Source organism: Pinus tabuliformis, chromosome 3_2, assembly GCF_031772625.1.
Source record: "Pinus tabuliformis cultivar Carrire ecotype Pingquan chromosome 3_2, CPIR1, whole genome shotgun sequence".
Taxonomy (NCBI): Eukaryota; Viridiplantae; Streptophyta; class Pinopsida; order Pinales; family Pinaceae; genus Pinus; species Pinus tabuliformis.
The window spans coordinates 1,017,902,433-1,017,915,213 of NC_142302.1; positions in this window are offsets into that span (position 1 = coordinate 1,017,902,433).

Consider the following 12,781-nt stretch of genomic DNA (forward strand, 5'->3'; position numbering starts at 1 on the left):
GGGTCCGCATCTGTTTCTTGGTACAACAGGAAGCAAAGATATGTAGCACTCAACTTGACAAAAGAAGAATACATGACTGCCAGCCAAGCAACATGTGAGGTGATTTGGATGAGAAAGATAATCGTTGGATTGTTTGGTTAGATGATGGATCCAATTTTTATCGACTATGATAATAAGAGTTGCGTCAAGCTCTTTGAAAATCACGTTTTTCACAATCGATCCAAGCATATAAATATCTGGTATCACTATTTACAGGACTGCATGTAGAGGCAGATAATGTTGTTGCAGTACATTCCAACAGAGGAACAAGATGGTGATATTTTGATAAAAGCATTGTTAAGAGGAAAGTTCAAGTTCCATAGGTGCAGGATAGGGGTGGTTGAAAATCCATTTCTTGCTGAGAGGGTGTTGAAAAATGCAGCAAGAAATTCTCAATTTGATTTTGCCTTGATTAAATTGAGAAAATTCAAATTTCCACATTAGCAGACAACTTGGATGATGTTAACTTGTGTGACATAGTTTGTTTCAGCCAATTTAATCAGTAAATTCGAGTTGGAGGAGTTAGAGTTCAGTTCTGCATGTGTGATTGCTAATTTGTAGCAATCAAGGCCAATTATCTCAGGTTGTTGTTAGTTAAACTAGTTCAAACTTTTGGAGGAACTAGTGGAAGGCTAGTTAAGTAGTGGGACTTTAGTCAAACTCAGTGATCATCTAGTTAATTGTTAAATCAACCCAAAATATCTAGTGCATGCAGATAATTCGAGTTACCCAGTTGAGGTGGAGATTCCAAGACAGTGTAACATCAGTTGTAGACTAGTCTTGAGTGTACATGTGTTTCATGCAATTAGATGATCAAACTAGAGGAATTGTGCAATTCAATTGAGGGAATTTCCTAATAATAGGGGCTAATTCCTCAAGGAACAACGCAAGGAATTAGGAGGTCAAGATGAGGCAAAATTTGACTAAGTTTGGGTGAGAGGCCTTCAATGAGAAGAGAGATAGGTTGTGCACTTGTAGGGTGGGCTCAATTGAGCAAAGAAATTATAATACATCTCTATTCATTTCATTAATGCAAGCGGGCATTGGGGTTTTTATCATATTGAGTTCCCCAGATAAAAATACTTGTTGCATGTGTGTTATTCCTTCTTGCATGTCTAATATTATTGTTCTAAATTGTGAAATAATTTCCGTAGAGTACTAGTGTAGGTTTGTGTAGTGTAGTAGTAAGAAAATAATTACAACTAGAATTTGAACATTGTAAATTGTTTATCTATTAAGAATCCTTATGATCAATGTTTCACGACTGGTACTCGTATAAGGCTCATCACGACATTGACTTGTCGACTCGTATAAGACTCGGGAATGACCCTTATAAGATTCGTATACGACTCGTATAAGACTCGGGAATGACCCTTATAAGATTCGTATATGACTCGTCAAAATACAAAAAAAAAAACTTAAAATAGGTAAATTTTAAGCACAAAAAAGAAACTATTAACAATTTCAATCCTTATAAGTTATAAAAACCACAATATATGCAATAATTCATAACATCATATCATATCTATAAAAGTACAACATAACATATTTTATTTTTGTAAGCAAAACATTTAGATACTGAATAAGAAAAGGACTCACGATTCCATAATTAAAATAAAAAATGTCAAAAAGTTCAAAATTAAAATACATATGTCATAAATGATAAATGATTGTATCATAACAATCTTGAGTCTCATCACTCATGGATGACCATGCCTACAATAAGCCCTCATGGATCCAATGGTAACATCAGAAGGCTGAAGCAACTATGAGGCAGGTGTATTTTGAGTCTCCATTTGAGATGGAAAAATAGAGAGATCCTCAGTCTCTTCATCAAGCCAACTCAAATCGGGAGCCTCCTCCTCCACAACCCAATCAGACTCTAAATCAATAGTATCCAATAAATTGGATCTGTATCCTTTGGTTGCACTTGTTTTGTGAGAATTCGAAGGTTGTAGTAGATGAAAACCAACTTCTCCAACCTCTCATGCTCCAACTTGTTTCTCTTTTTGCTGTGGATGTGCTCAAACACTGACCAATTGTGCTCACAAGAAGAAACACTATAGGGCTGACTCAGAACTATGACGATGAATTCTTGTAATTATGGTGCCTCAGTGCCACAATCTATCAACCAATGAGATGTAAAAAAATAGCAACAAATATTATTAGTTTGCAATGCCAAACATATAAAAGAGAACTAGAAAAATTACAAGCTAAGTTCCAACAATTTTCACTTAGAAGGCATTTTCTTGTCCTTGAGACGTTGGCTTGAGTTGAATCCAAACATGTTAGACACTTCCTTTTATATATCTCATTGTATGTTGATTTTGTCTTGAATATCTTGATCCGGGAACATCTTCTCAATGCATATCATGACACCTCTCATCACCTTGGGATCTCTTTGAACGCTAGACCCCTCATTATAGAATAAGACCGGATTGAGATATGCTCCTACTGCATGCAATGGTGAATGTAGTTGCCTATCCCACCCAGAATCAATAATTTTCCATATAGGGAGATATTTAGATTCATTTTCCTTATAGAAAGTCTTGATGGCCTCTTTGGCCCTGTCCATGCCCTCATAAATATATCCCATTGTAGGTTTCTCTCCATCCATTAATCTCAATACTTTCACAAGGGGCTCAGTGAAGCTGACAATCTCAGTGAATTTGTCCCACAAACTATCAACAAAGATAGATGTTTCCACAAACATTGCTTCTGGTTTTATGCTATCTTTTCAAAATACCCATTGCTGGCTACAAAAAATTCTTCTCAAAGCTTGGTACTCATACGAAAGGCTTTGGAGGGAAATAAAGTTTGTAGCAAACCATGTGACAACTGGGTGACTAAGCTCACTCTGTGTGAATTCCCTCATAAGGTTCAACACCCAATCATGATTATAAATATACTTGGTAATTTTCTTGCATTCTTGAATAATGTCTTGCACCCACTCCAACTTACCAATGTCCTCTAGCATCAAGTCTATGCGATGGGTAGCTCATGGAGTCCAAAATATGGTGCGATATTTGGCACAAAGCAACCTTTTAGCTACCACATAATTTGCTGCATTGTTTGTTATTACTTGGACAACATTTGCAACCCCAACTTCCTCCACCACATCAGCCAATAATGAAAAAATCAAATGTGCATATTTTACATTTTCATATGCATCAATGGATTTTGGGAACATGGTTCCTTTAGGGCAAGCTACAACACAATTTATTATTGTTCTACCGCTCTTATCTATCCACCAATCAGACATAATTATACAACTTGTAAATTTCCATGAGCTTTAATGCTCTCCAATTGTTCCTTGACACACTCAAGCTCCTCATCTAGATCTTTCCCCCTAAGTGCATTATAATATGGGGCTTTGTATCCAGGGCTAGCACTTGCAATGGCATCCACCATGGGCTGATAAAAGGAAGACTTTGCATAGTTGAATGAAAGACAGTTATGGTACCAAAACCTCCTCACTGCCATATCTACCTCCTTCCTCTTCTTTTCATTGAAACCTTCCTTGGTTTGTTGAGATCCTGGAGTTTTACGAGGATTTAAGAAAGAAGAGGTTATAATCCTGATTTCCACAACACTTGAAGAGGAGTTACCAGTACCTGGACTTTGAAACTATGTTTCACTCTAAGATGAAGATCTACCTATCCCAATAGTCTCATCCTTCCTTCTTGCCCTCTTAGAACTTGCTTCTTTAATGGATTTTGAAGCAGCTACTATTTAAGTAGTGACTTCATCAGGACAACTTTGACAGCATCCCACACCATTCCCAATAATTTTGGCTAGGTGGTATTTAAGCCTGTTTATGCCTACATGCATTGTGGCATTGCAATAATTACACTTGATATTGTGGTCATTATCAAAAATGATTCATTGACCATGTGCCCATTCCAGATCATGAGATTTTCTGAAACTCTTTGGTGGCATGGTGACAAAATCTAGAAGATTTTTTTTTTTTTTTGGTTTTGATTTTTTTGTTTTTTGTATTTTTTTTTTTTAAATTTTTAATTTGCAATTTTTTTTCTGGCCCTATGGCTGAGTTTCTCAGCCACACAGGGTAGCTGTGTGGTTGATAAACTCAGCCACAGGGCCTATGGGTTGAGGAGGATTGCCTCCTCTTCCCGCATGTCCTGTGGTTTATTTTCTCAGCCACACAGCAACCTTGTGTGGCTAAGAAAATCAGCCACATAGGGCCGCTGTGTGGTTGAGAAACTCAACGACATGCAGCCCCAAACATAAAAAAATATTAAAAAATTTGCGAACATAAAAAAAAATTAAAAACAAAAAAAAACAAAAATGAATACATGGAAAACATTCTAACTAGGTTCATGAAGCTTACTTGAAGCTGGGTCTGATCTGATGAAGCCTCCTTTAGCCTACTTTAGCCTCCTCCAATAACTCCTTCAACCTCCTTTATCTTCTCTTTCAACACTCATACAAATTATCCAAACACTCAAATGACAAGTGAATGAGAAATGGAAGGGAGAGAGGTGCTTATAAAGAATTTTTTTTCCCTCCAATTTCCTTTTTCCTCCACCTCATTTCCAAAAAATAAAAATAAAGAAAAAGCAATCAAAATTTTGGACTATTTGTGCCTTTTCGTGCTCGACAGGTCCTATATGGGTCTGATAAGGGTTGAATAGGATACTCGAGGGTTTGATACAGGTAGCCAGGTCTTATGAAAAAACTTCTGGGTCCAGGTCTAGACCGTGGGTTCTATGCGGGTGACTCGACCCAGCATAGGACCCATCTTTACCCGTGGGTTTTATGCAGGTCATGCTTCATTCCTTATGATAATAGATGTAAGCTATATACACTTTCTCACATATATTTGTCTCTAAATATTACCCAAAAGCACATTTCTAGTTTTTTTTGCCTATTTGTGTTTGAAATTGCGGAACTACTTGTTTAGGGTTTATAAGTATATCTACACATTTTCTACTTAAAATAAACTTACATTGATTTTAGTTCAAGTTAATGATAATGTACTAATGAATATCTACTAGTTAATTCTAATCAAAGTTAGATCAAACCTTTATGTTTTCAAGGTAATGGTCCTTTGTTATTTTTTCTATTCAATGTGAATTTGCTTTTAAGATGAACTGCAATTGGTTACTATTAGTTAAGGTATTTGTCCTCATCTTTCAACTTTGTACAACTTCTATGTGTTGTTTTTAGTTTGCATTTCAACTTGTTAAACACTCACCCCTGTTGGTCTCTCTCAAAATGTTTAAAGACACTTTTCTTATAAAATGAGGGAGTACATAGTGTGCTAGTTCATTGGGTTCATGATGTAGCATTTTTCTATGTATTTTTCTATTGTTAAGTAAATTTAAGATGAATTATGAAAAAAATATCGGTTGTAAATATTGAATTTACCAGTAAATAATTAAATGAGAAACTCCTTTATATCAAATGTGTGAAAAATATTGAATAGCTAAAACTTGCTTTTTTTTCTTTCTCTTTTGATGATATTGAAATGACCTTAGATGAATACAAATGAGAAATGTGAGAAACAAGTTCCATCATATACCCTTTTATGCAAAAAAAAAATTGGGTGCTTTTCATCTCCTAAATGGTAAATGTAACTTGTTGCATTTGTAATATCCTTGTATTGATTTTGAATTATGATATTTCAAATCATGTATTATTTGTATGACGAGGTTAATGTAGTGAGAGCCAAGCCATATGGGCCAAGTTAAATGACCTTGTATATAAACAATGTAAATGTGTATATATGGATTCATATCATGGAGGTCAAGGCCAAGCCCTAGTAGTGAATGCTTAAGAATGTCAATGTTGAGATAAGATTCTTTATGGATGATCTGTTTATGTAAAATCATATATAAATGGAAGTGTAACCTAATATTAGACAAAAATGTTGCTTGAGGAAGCAACAAGTGGACTACGATACTAGGAAAAGGGAAGAGGAAAGAGGGTGCATGTGTGATGACTTTGACATTTGTCCTTTCTGTAAAATTATATTTTAGCACATGATTTTTATAAAGATTTCCCGTCATTCTTAATTTAAGTGGTCATTTTGATGTTTCTTTGTGTCTACTATGTTGATTTTTGAGTAGCTTGGAAGGTACTCTAAGCCCTAAGGTTTTGGGTTTGGAGGTTGGAGCACCACAAAAGCCATTTGTGGGCTTGGAACCAAAGGATGGGGTTTTGCACCCATTGATGTTTGGGCCAAAACCATGAGGACTTTTGGACATGCAATGGATGGAGATTATAGAGGATGGTGAGGAGAATCAAACACATCAAGAATCATCGAAATACGAGATGTCCTTGATGAGATATGAATTTTTAAAGTTAGTAATTGATTTTTGGGCATTTAAGTCATGTAGGCTTGAAGTGGAAATGTCCAAAAGACATGTCACTTAGGCAATTGGGTGAACCCCTCTTGTTTGGCATAAATAAGAGGTGATTTATTTTCATTTGAGCATCCAAGAAGTGCAACACAAGGACAATGAAGAAGTGTGAAGAGCAGCTCGTATATGAGAAGGAAGACACATCTATGGTGGCTGAAGATTAGGAGTATCTTCAGCAAGGAAGAGGAAGTTTAGTTGGGCTCCCTTGTGACTATTTGAAGGTGCAATTAAGTTTTCTATAAGGCCACATTAAAAGGGACCTTTTCTGGGCTAGTAAAACGTGGAAATTCCTCCCTGAATCATGCCTCAATAATAACTAAACTATGATGATTAGGCCGCAAGCTTGTATTAGTTTTTTTTAGGGTTAGCCCTAAACAGGGAGTTGTAGGAGTTTATTCAGACAACAAAGTTACCAGCCTTGTGAAGGAAAGGAAGCCACATTATTGGAGGTGAGTTTTGGTAGAATTGGTGGGCTGTTGTAGGCTACAAGAGAATCCCTAACCAGTAACCATAATTTTGTTCATGAACAGTAGTCAAGAGGTATGTCAATTCTCCATTAGTGACTTGTGTTGGATCCTAGTATTTGGATTAGTTTGGATGAATTTACATTTGCAACCTGTGGGAGCCAATTGGAAGGCTTAACTTGGTGGTAAGAAGCCTTTTGTAGGAGCAGATTCTACAATGAGGCATTGGGCACTTAGTGGTTGGTGGAGGGAAACAATAAATTGACCAAAGTAGCCCTAGATCAATGTGGTGAGAAGGAAATTGAAAACTGTGTGTTGGGTGAAGGATTGAGCCTAATGTGTAGCTCTTTGATGGATGAGAGAAGCTACTATATTGACAATTGGATAGATGAGGTATTGGCTAGCCTAGAAGAGTAGATTGGATCAACCCATGTTCATTGAAGCATAAGTGACTTGCAGCAGTGATAGGTGGCAGCCCTCCTCGAGCCTCTATGTGTTGTTCCTTGATGGACTAAGGGGCAACTAGAGAGCATATCAAAAGTGAATGATTGGTAGGATGTGATATAACATAGAGGCTATGATTGTGCAATCGAGCAACGAGATTGTCATTGTATCTTGTATTCTTGTACTTATGGATAATTGAGGGCCATTATCCCTTATACGAGAGACCTAAACAATTATATTATATGTTGATTAATAAAATGATCTTGGGTTGAAAAATTTGTAAAATGTTGTCTATATTTGTGCATGTGTGATTTACTACTATTTATATTTCGCTATGCAAAGTAGCTTTGTTGATATTCTTTGTTTGGTAGCGTTAAATACTTTAATATTCTATCCTAGACACCAGGGTTGTGGAAATTCAACATGGTATCAGAGCGTGTCTGAGCTACTTTGCGAGACAATGAATTAGAGTGTGCACAATGAAGTACAACTTATGAAGGAGTTGGTCACATTGTAGGTGAAGGGATCAGTACAATGTCAAAGTTGCAGGTCAGTCTCTAGTATGAGGACAGGTTGGAGAGGTTGTCCAACTATAGTGCATGGAAGGAAAGGATCAAGTTGGTCTTATAGGTCAAAAAGATCTGGGAGTTCGGCGAGAAAGCCATTAAGAAACCAACCAACCCAAAGGTGCTGCAAGTGTATGAGAATTTAGATACGAGGGCAAGATTGATCATCCTTGATGGTGTGAAGGATCCCCTAATTCCTCATTTGTCCAGGAAGAACACTGCATATGAGATGTGGATGGTTCTTCAGAATTTGTTCCAGAATAAGAACGAGAACAGGGAATTGGTATTGGAGGATAATTTGAAGTCGACCAAGATGATACAGGGTGAAGGAGTGACTTAATATCTGACAAGATTGTCTCAGGTTGTAGATTAGCTTACTGCCGTCGGTGTGGCTATTTTAGATTATGAGATGGTGAGGTTTTCTTTGAAAGGGTTCGCCGAGGAAGGGAAAACCTTCATCAAGGCGATCATTGCCAGAGAGAAGTTGTCAGACTGGAATAGGTTGTGGGATGACTTCATTCAGGAAGAGTTGCGAGACGAGGATCTTCATCCGAAGAAGAAGGCTTCACATGATGACATGGGACTTACAACACGAATGAAGGGTAAACAAAAGAAGGAATTGAGTAAAGTCAATTGTTTTAATTATTGAAAGATGGGTCATTTTTCATCGAGATGTCCAATGAACAAGAAGATGAGAGATGAAAAGAAGAAGAAAGGGAAGTGGGTCACGAGTGTTGCCACTTCTGTTGAGATAGATGCTCTCACTAGGAGGATGGAGGAGGAAGACTTTGCTATGATCTCTCATTTTGCGTAGGATACTATCAATGAGGATGGATGGTACATGGACAATGGCGCATTGAAACATATGACAAGGTCACAGGAGGTATTCAAGACTCCAGCTGAGTGGGACTCAAAGTTTCATATGGTGTTGGGCGACAAGATTCATAAGGCGATCCAAGGATTGGGAGTTGTGCCATTCAGGATGGAGTCAAAACGAGTGATGCAGGTCCAGGATGTACTGTTTGTACCAAGACTCATATATAGCGTGATATCTATCTCAGTGATAGATAAGAAGGGGTATGAGGTATTATTCCAGGATGGGAAATCAAGACTCAGGCCTAGAGGCTCTAGCTCCGTGGGTATTGTGCTTGGATTTAGAGAGCATGGTCTATACATATTCATAGACAAGCCTATAGCTAATGGGAAGAAGAAGTAGGCAGACCGGGTGCAAGTTCTAGAGAAGCAGTTGCAGGTGCATGCTTGAGAGGTACATGTATAGATTCCAGAGAAGAAGGTCTTGGTTCTGGAGAGTCAAGGAGAGTCGAGTTCTAGAGGGAGTTTGTAGATTTAGAGGGAGAATTTGCAGCCCAAGAAGAGCACTTGGTCAGTAGGGAGTCAGGGTGCTCCTACAGCTGCCATGAAGGAATCATGGAGAGAGTGGAAGATATTCCATGAGAGGAAGAAGAAGAAGGATGCTTCCAGTGATAACGACACTACTGAGAGAGGCATAGTTCATGCTACAGGGATTGTTGCAGTTGGGAGCACCAAGAGTTGGGCGAGTATTACGAGTAGTGATGATGACGATGAGCTACTTCCTAGTCTTGGAAGTACATCCTTCGCTAAGAGGAAGTGTTGATTTTTGAGTATATTGGGAGGTTCTCCAAGCCCTAGGGTTCGAGGTTTGGAGGTTGGAGCACCACAAAAGTCATTTGCGGGCTTGGAACCCAAGGATGGGGTTTTGCATCCATTGATGTTTGGACCAAAAACATAAGGAATTTTGGACATGTGATGGATGGAGATGATAGAGGATGGAGAGTAGAATACAACGCATGAAGAATCATCACAATCTGAAATGTCCTTGATGAGATATGAATTTTTGAAGTTAGTAAATTAGTTTTGGGCATTCAAGTCATGTAGGCTTGAACATGTGACTTAGGAAATTAGGTGAAGCAATCTTGTTTGGTATAAATAAGAGATTTTTGATGTTCATTTGAGCATCCAAGAAGTGCAACACAAGGACAACGAAAATGTGTGAAGAGAATCTCGTATAGGAGAAGGAAGACACATCTGTGGTGCTGCCCGCAGATTAGGAGTATCTTCAGTGAGGAAGAGGAAGTTTGGTTGGGCTCCCTTGTGACTATTTGAAGGTGAAATTAAGTACGCTAGAAGGCCATACTAAAGGGACTTGATATGGGCTAGTAAAATGTGGAAGCATGCCGAGATGATAATTGAACTGTGATGAGTAGGCCGCAAAAATGTAGTTGTTGTTTTGAGGGTCAAATGAACCCTAAATAGGGATCTAGAGGACCTTATTCAGGTTGAAAAGTTACCAGCCTTGTGAAGGAAAGGAAGCCACATTATTGGAGGTGAGTTTTGGTAGAATTGGTTGGCTGTCATAGGCTACAGAAGAAGCCCTAACCAGTAACCAAAATTCTATTCTCGAACAATAATCAAGAGGTATGTCAGTTCTCCATTAGTGACTTGTGTTGGATCCTAGCATTTGGATCAATTCATATGTGTTTACTTTTGCAGCCCGTGGGAGCCAAATGGAAGGTCTAACTTGGTGGTTAGAAGCCTTTCCTAGGAGAAAATTCTACAGTGAGGTATTGGGCACTTAGTGGTTCATGGAGGGAAACAAGGAAGTGACAAAAGTAGCCCTAGATTAGCGTGACAAGAAGGACATTAACAAATGTGTGTTGGGGGAAAGATTGAGCCTAATGTGTAGCTCTTTGATGGATGAAAGAAGCTACTAGATTGGTAGTTGGATAGCTCAGGTATTGGCGAGCCTAGAAGAGAAAATTGGATTAGCCCGTGTTCATTGAAGCAAAAGTGACTTGCAACAGTGATAGGTGGAAGCCCTCCTAGAGTCTCTGTGTTGTTCCTTGATGGATTAAGGGGTGGCTAGAGAGCAGATCAGAAGCGAAGGATTGACGAGATGAGATATGACATAGAGGTTGTGATTGTACACTAGATCAGTGAGATTGTCATTGTATCTTGGATTCTTGTACTTATGGATAATTTAGGGCCATTATCCCTTGTATGGGAGCCCTAGATAGTTGTATTATATGTTTATTCATATAATGAAGTTGGGTTGAAAAATTTATAAAAAGTTGTCTATAGTTGTGAATGTGCGATTTACTGCTATTTATATTTTGCTATGCAAAGTAGCTTTGCTGAGATTCTTGGTTTGGTAGCGTCAGAGACTTTAAGATTCTATCCTAGACACCAGGGTCATGGAAATTCAACATGGTATCTGAGCGTTTTTGAACTACTTTGGGGGATAGTGAATCAGAGTGTGCACAATGAAGTACAACTTAAGAGGGAGTTGGGTACATTGTAGGTGAAGGGATCACTGTAATGTCAAAGTTATGGGCTGGTCTCTAGTATGAGGACATGTTGGAGGAGTTATCCAACTATAGTCCATAGAAGGATAGGATCAAGTTGGTCTTACAGGTCAACATGATCTGGGATTTCGCTAAGAAATCCATCAAGAAGCCAACTGACCCAAAGGAGCTGGAAGTGTATGAGGATTTAGATATGAGGGCAAGATTGATCATCCTTGATGGTGTGAAGGATACCCTAAGACCTCATTTTTTTGGGAAAAAAATTCCACATGAGGTGTGGATGGCTCTTTAGAATTTGTTCTAGAATAAGAATGAGAACTAGGTATTGGTATTGGAGGATAAGTTGAAGTCCACCAAGATGATACAGGGTGAAGGAGTGACTTCATATTTGATGATATTGTCTCAGGTCAGAAATGAGCTTGCTGCCGCCAATGTGATTATTTCAGATTTTGATATAGTGAGGATTGATTTGAAAGGGTTTATCGATGAATGGAAGCCCTTCATAAAGGGGTCGATTTCCAGAGAGAAGTTTCTAGACTACAATAGGCTATGGGACGACTTCATTCAGGAAGAGTTGCAAGAGGATGATCTTAATGCGAAGAAGAAGGCTTCATATGATGACATGGAACTTGCAACACAAATGAAGGGTAAGTAGAAGAAGGAATTGAGCAAAGTAAAGTGTTTTAACTATGGCAACATGGGTCATTTTTCGTCGAGATGTACGATGAAGATGAAGACGAGAGATGACGAGAAGAAGAAAGGGAAGTAGGTCACCTGTGTTGCCACTTCTGCTGAGATAGATGCTCTCACCAAGAGGTTGGAGGAGGAGGAATTGCTATGATCTCTCATTTCTCATAGGTTATTATCATGAGGACGGATGGTACATGGAACATATGACATGGTCACAAGAGGTATTTAAGACTCTAGTTGAGGGGAATTAAAGCTATACATGGTGTTGGGTGAAAGAGTTAGAAGTAGCTTCGAGGATGGAGAGTTCTTCCATTTACAATGGAGTTAGGATGAGTGATGTGGGTCTAGGATGTATTGTTTTTACCAAGACTCAGATATAGCATGCTAACTGCCTCATTAATCGAGAAGAAGGGGTTTTTGGTCTTTTTCCAAGATGGGAAAGAAAGACTCAGGCCCAAAGGCTCTAGCTCTGTAAGTATTGTGCCTGGAATTAGAGAACTTGGTCTATACAGGCTGACGGGAAAGCCTACAGATCATGGGAAGAAGAAGCAGGAAGACCAGGTGCAGGTTCCAAAGAAGCAGTTTTAGGTGCGGGCTTCAAAGGTACAGGTACAGTTTCTAAAGAAGAAGGTCTACGTTCCAAAGACTCAGGGAGAGTTTATTTATAGAGGGAGTTTGTAGATTCAGAGGGAGACTTTGCAGCCCAAGAAGAGTGCATGGTCAGTAGGGAGAAAGGGTGCTCCTACAACTGCCAAGAAGGAAGCATGGAGAGAGTGGAACACATTCCAGGTAAAGAAGAAGAAGCAGGATACTTCTAGTGACTGTGACACTTCTGAGAAGGTGTAGTT